Source organism: Capsicum annuum, unplaced genomic scaffold (assembly GCF_002878395.1).
Source record: "Capsicum annuum cultivar UCD-10X-F1 unplaced genomic scaffold, UCD10Xv1.1 ctg3821, whole genome shotgun sequence".
NCBI lineage: Eukaryota > Viridiplantae > Streptophyta > Magnoliopsida > Solanales > Solanaceae > Capsicum > Capsicum annuum.
Genome location: NW_025845332.1, coordinates 115,846 through 122,942, shown reverse-complemented (window position 1 = coordinate 122,942; position 7,097 = coordinate 115,846).

Sequence of the window (7,097 nt, the reverse complement as noted above, 5' to 3'; positions counted from 1 at the left end):
TCGATTCGTGCACTTTTTAAGCATCGGAAAGGTTGAGGTGTTAGAAAGATCTAAGTATATAATTTTACAGTGTAGTAATAATTTTAGATCATACCTAATGTTATTCTAAAAGTATACATCAAAAGTGTATGACATCAACATCTGCAGCACTTAAGTAGGCAAAAGAGTGGTGGCAACTATATTTTAGAAAGATTGTACATATATCATTGATAACAAAAGCAAAAAATGATAGGTGGACATTAGTTATTGGGGAAATATAATGTTGATAAATGAATGTATTTATCTTGCACTGTAACAATCATAGTAGCAACTAAGAGGTCACAATTTAAAAGATTAACCAGACAATGGTGCAATACTTCCTGAATATAAAGCTTTAGAAGTGAGTTATGAACAAAAGAATGACAATTCAAGAAAATGTAAAGTCATTATAGTTGCTTTTTCATTTCAAAATTATGAAGGGGTAAGACAAATTTGCAAGGTAAAATCAAAAGTCATAAAAGTAGCTTGTGATGCTCTCAGCGCATCTTTATTGCTCAAGAGGTATGGCTTAAAGAATTCAAATATTAGTAGAAACTCACACCTTCATCCAGTCGTTATTGCCAGGAAACACTTTTCTGATTCACAACCAATATCTAATGAAATATGGACAAAAGCAGAAAAGAAAAGTTACGAAGAAAGGATAATGACAGCAATGTCTAAAGTTGTGGCAAATTCAAAAGGATCAGGATATGATGCAGTTATTCAGACCAGAATTACACCCTGGCATGTTTTCAGCACTAATGACATGTGTTTTAGGCCTATATATCAATATGAAAATGCAAATATTCAAGAATCACATATATTTTTTTATTGGCAGAGGACAAGGGATCAGGAGAAGCATTTTCACCATATTCAGGCCTTTATGTGAATCAATGGATTCAAAATTCAAATATTTTTGGCCAAAATTTATTTTGTGCTCCAAATACATTATTTTTTTAATATTAATTTACAAGTATTTTGGCAGCAACACCAAAACTAATTTTACCCAAAAGAGAATGAAAAAGAACAAGATCAAGAAAAAATATAAAAATGTCTAAGGGAGATGATACATGCTGCTAAAGAGAAACCACCCAGAACAAATATATATTTATTGTCGAAATTGATAAATACATAGGAAATCAAAAAAATGAGACATGAAAAAAGAAAAAGAAATTTGTACTGAAAATGAAGGATGAAGAAAAAGTCAAAGGAATAGGATGCAGATACCTGTCATTATGTTTGAGAAGAAAATAAAATCCAGTGTAGGTCTATAAGTAGGAACTAAAAGAGAAACCTTATTTTGGCCAACTGATAACAAACAGAGTCCTTTTTCCATGACACATAAAAATAGAAGAAAACTATTGGGGATAAACCCCGCCACGATAATAATATTTATTGTAATAAAATTAATAAATACTAAAATAATAATAATACTTAATCAACAAGAGTGATAATCACACAAAGATTTTTACATGAAAATCCAATAAGATAAAAAACTACGGTCCAAGAGGGGCAACTGTGTAACACCCTGTTTTTTGAGCTAGAAATTGAATCATTGTTCCTACATTTGTAAACTCCAATACCATTAATTTCATTTGAATAAATGTGTCATGATCTTTATCCTAGTGTGTGAAGTGCTTTCTAGGTGAAAAATATTCATAGGAATTACTTAGAACAAAGTTGAGCTAAGAGCCTTTGATTTGTCCAAAGTTTGGTATTCGATTCTACAAGGGTCTACTTTGAACATGTATAACTTTTGATGTACTTGGAATTTTTTAGCTCAAGACACACCAAATTATAGATAATTGAATCAGTTTTTCAACTATAACAATTTCGCCTTAATTCGATACCCGAGCAAAAATTTATGGCATTTTTTGTGTGAGGCAGTAAGGGTCCACGATTTAGACGCAATGCATTGCTCTATCAATGCGTTATGTGACGCGATAGTTGCTCTATCAACACAATATCTGATGTGATGAGGAGTTTATTCCCCCTCTTTTTTATCTCCTAAGGGGTCAAGGGGCACTTTGGTCCTTTCCTCTCAACCCCAAACGTCCAAAGGACGATTTATAGCATCCAAATGGGTATTATTTACCCACCTTCTTCAAATTTGATCTCAAGAAACCCTCATTCTTCCCCAAGAATAATTCAAGCTTCATTCTTAAGAAAGTCAAGGATCAAGATTTCAAGTTCAAGAAAACCTTAAGAAATCATCTATTAAGCTATGCGGGAGTTCATCCATGGGTTCCCTTTCACCCATGGAGCCCAAGAAACTTTTTTGAATTTAAATTTATGAGTTTCACATATTTCAAGTTGAAGTATCTCCATAAATCTCTTTTTGAATTCAATTATGAGTTATGGTTTCATGTGTTTTTAAGTAGAATAAGTCATATCATGTTTGAGTATTGAAATTCCCATATCATGTTCAATTAATTTCTAGATGAATCCCTAAGTTATGAATTTTTCCATGTGACTATATTGTTCCCTCATGTTTAAGACATTCTTATGTTCAAGCTATAATCTTTACATATTTTGATGAAAAACCCCGTAGGTTGAGATGTTAACCTCAATACTAATCCCCATATTCTAGAACTACGTAGCCAGCGTGGGTTGAGATATTAACCTGGCAGTTGAGGGTTGACACATACTCACAAGGGCACCTGCCAGTAGAGGGTAACTCTTTATTCCTTCAAGACTTTACTTTAATAGATCCACACAACCAGTGTAAGTACCCGTGGCAAAGTACTGACACCCTTTCAATTGGGGTTATACGTTGGATCCTAATTAGCTCAGATTTGGGCATGTCGTTTAGATGATACCTCCCACAGTCTCAGTACAGTATTCAGTATATTCTCAATTTAAGTTTTCTTGACCATAGCATACTGATTCTCAGTTATTCAGTTATCAGATTTTAGTATTTTAGTTTATAGATTATTTCAGAAATATGCTTATGCTTGGTCTTGTATTCTCAGATTTTACAGTTTTCATCTATTCATGCTCAGTTATCTAATGTTGTTCAGTTAGTCCTTATTTCATAGGCACAGTACTCCATAGTTTCATCCCAGTTATTCAGACTAAGTTCAGTTCAGTGTTACATGATCAGTATTAAGTCATCATATCTATTCAGTGTTCGGATACCAGTAGTCCGTATTCTTATATCAGCTACTCATTATATAGGCGCCAGTTATCCCCTTTCTTAGATTTTAATCATTCCATCATCCAAGCATCAGTTATTCAAGTAATCAGATCAGCTCAGTACATGTATGTTTGGTTTCTTATGTTCATGTATTTATGTTTTACCATATCCCAGATTCAGTTCTACTTATCCTACAAAAGTAAAGTTTAAAGAAACTAAGTGTAGTGATTTACTAGCTTATCAGACTATGTTTCTTACTTATGTCTTAAGATATTTCAGCTTTCAGTTTACTTTAGCCTCTTGGTGAGTTTACTTACACTTAGCATGCATGTTTTAAGATTACGTATAAAATTAGTTTTACTTATTGCATTTACATCTGCTTACTCATTACATTCCAGAAGTACTGATCCACATATATGTCTGTGCGGTTACATTATTTCCTAATGTAGGTACCAGTTGTAGTCCACACATTGTGATCAGACAGTTGCAGTTCCAGCCAGCAGGTGATGAGTTCTCCTATTTTGAGGACTTCAATCAGATGTTGTTCGTGTACCTTACTTTAGTACTCATATGTATTGATTAGTGGAATTTGGGGTCATGTCCTAGCTATCTATAGTCAGTATAGTAGAGGCTTCATAGATGTCAGTCAGATTCAGTCATATAATTTCAGTTTCCTCCTTAATTTTTATCAGATTGTAAATTGTATCAGTAATATAATTTCTCTCAAATTTTGGTTATGATTATATTTCTGCACAACATAACAACTATTTAATATACTATAAATCAGTTGCATAAAAGTGTTCATGGGTTAGTTTGGGATCACTTGTGATTTCATGTACCGTGTTACGACTAGGGGGTAGTCTTAGGTTGTGACAAATTGATATCACTATAGTAAGGAATTTTACATTTGTAGTTTGAGTAAAACACTCTGACGACCACTACACACTCAGAAGAAATATCGCTCTTTTGATTTTCCCACCTCACTACAGTATCACTCATACTCTCTATTTTTCCTTATAGACTAAAATCTCTGTGATGCCTCACTCCATTTTTACTTTCATTCATTGATGTTAGTATATCTTCGAAAGAGCTGAATGCTCTCTTATTTATAGTGAAAAGAAGGAGCATGTATATGTCACTAATGACATAAAAATGTTGCAATTGTCAACTACAACATCTCTTTTGATGTTCTCTCTGCAAAGGGTTTGAAAAAGAAAACCAAAGAGAGGAAATTTTCAATTTATGCAATTATGGGGCTAGACCCCAGAAATCTCCCCCTTCAGTCCCATTCACCTAAATGTGGTATTTCTATTTTCTCAGAGAGATCTTATGTCGACAAGTTCTTTGCACAATTTGAACATGTTTTTTTGCACTACCTTTGTCAGTATATTTGTAGGATTTTTACCCATGTGAATATTTTTGATCAAGAAACAATTTGTTATCTATTTGTTCATGAATCCAATGGTACCTCACATCAATGTGTTTTGTTCTTGCATAGTACATGGAGGTCTTTATTAAGTCTATTGCACTTTTATTATCACAATTGACTACATACTCTATTTGTTGCAATCCAAGCTCTTGAAGAAATCTCTTAAGCCATACCTCTCTTTGCCAGCTTCAGTAGCTATAATATACTCTGTTCAGTTGTAGAGAGTGTGTCACACTTTAGCAACTTTGACTGCCATGATATAACTCTCTGTTAAAGTGTAAACAAATATCCAGTAGTGGATTTTCTGTTATAAATGTCACCCGCTATATCAACATTTGTATAGCCCTTCAAGATTGGATCAAATCCTTCAAAGCATAAGCAATCTCCTGTGGTGCCTCTCAAGTACCTGAGTATCCACTTGACTACTTTTAGTGTTCTTTGATTTTCAAGGAACCTGCTAACAACACCAACTGCATGAGCAATATCAGGTCTGGCACACGCCATTATATATAACAAACTTTGAACTGCTGAAGAATAAAGAAGAATAGCCATATTTCCTTTCTCCTCCTTTATTGTAGGACAAATATTCTTGCTTAACTTCAGATGACCAGTGATCTTAGGCATATTTATATGTCCAAACACCTCTATTAACCCATATTTGGACTTGTTTTGAGAATAAAAAGTGTGCTAAATATATTGAACTGTGAGTTAAATTGTGTTTCGTGGCTAACCGATGTTATTAGAGATACAGGATTAATTTTTCATCGATTTAGAAGAAAATGGGATACATATCATGAAAAGGCAAAAAACCATGTGGATTGAAGGCTAAAACATCTGGAGGACTAATGAAAAAAAGAAACTTGAGAAAAATACCAGTGATACGACGCGATCTCAACGAGTCGCGTCAACTGGTAATATATTATGCCTTAGAAAAAAATTGAAGAACAAATTCCAGTGCAATGACGCAATGTTAACGCATCGCGTCGATGTGTGATTTTTGTGCTTTAGAAGAAATTTTAAGATCAACTTCCAGTGCATCGATGTGATGTCAACGTGTTGCATCGATGCCTAAAGTTTTGACATTTGGCCAAATTTTGAGGAGAAAGTTCCAGTGAAACAACCCGATGTCAACGCGTCACATCGTATGGTTAAGAAATTGACTTAGCTTGATTTTCAAAGATAAATTCCAGTATGACAACGCGATGTTGACGTGATGCGTTGGTTGGTTCAATGCATTAGTGACGTGTCGCGTCATGACTGCAGATCTGGTGAAATTTTCTTAAGTATAAAAGGAACACGTGAGCACAATTCCAAGGATTTTTTGGGGGCAAGCATAGCAGCGGCGAAAAAACACAAAATTCTTTATTTTATATTTGTTTTGAACTTCTTTACTTCAAGAATTATTTTTGGGTATGGTTAATTACTTATTTTGGATGTTGAATTAAAATATGAGTGGCTAAACACCCGTATTCTGGGATTGAGGCCAAGAACATGATTACTCTTTTGTATTCTTATTCATAGTTTCTTTTTGGATTATTATCTGGGTTGTTCTTAATTTCTTGAGCTTACAATTTTAATAAGTGGCCACCTTTAGAATAAATATATATTTCTATGTGCATCCGGTAGGAGAATCGTAGGATAGAACAAAGAAATTAAGGAGCAAGGTTCTTATCCTTTTATAAAATAAGGGGTTTGAATTAGCATCTAGGATAGGGATATATCTAGAAGCCTTGCTTGGTTCAATTGCAAGAAGATAAATCTATAAATCTAGAAGAATTATTGTATCTCTATGGGAGTTGTAGCTACAATGTTTAATAGGCAGAAGATTTGAGGTCGGGAGACCCAGATTGTGGCATAACCCTTGCGAATCAACAACCAGATAACCAATTAGCCTGTGATAAGAATAGGGAAATGTATGATTGTTTGAAATGCCTCAACCCTGGAATCCTTATCATTATTGATTACAACCGTTGCTTGCTTTGATCTAGTCAGCACTAGGTATTCACTATTTAATAATTTACATTTTTATTCATAAATTCAACATCATCTTGATACTCTCAAGCACTTAATACCTAATTGTCTTAAACTAAGGGTTGATTAAATTTCTAGTTTATTAGTCCTCGTGGGAACAATATCTGACTGTCTAAGTCTTGATACTACTTGTATGATCACGTACACTTGCGTGTGAGTAGGGACGCAACAAGTTTTTGGCGCCGTTGCCGGAGACTAGTATAATCAGTAAATTGCTTAATTTTTGGTTTTTGATAGTATGTTTAAGTGTTAACAACTTAATCTTAGCGGCCGAATTTTTACAGGTTTAGCTGAATATTAGACTGGCTAGGGATAAAGAGTTGGTAGAGCCCTTTGCAGAACCAGAAGTAATTTTTCATCAGGGGTGAAGAGCTCAATATTACATTCAACAGGGATAGATGGATGAAATACGAGATCTAATTGTTGCTGATCCAAATGTTGGAAATGTTCTAGCTCATGTTATTTCAGCTGTTCCTGTTCAAC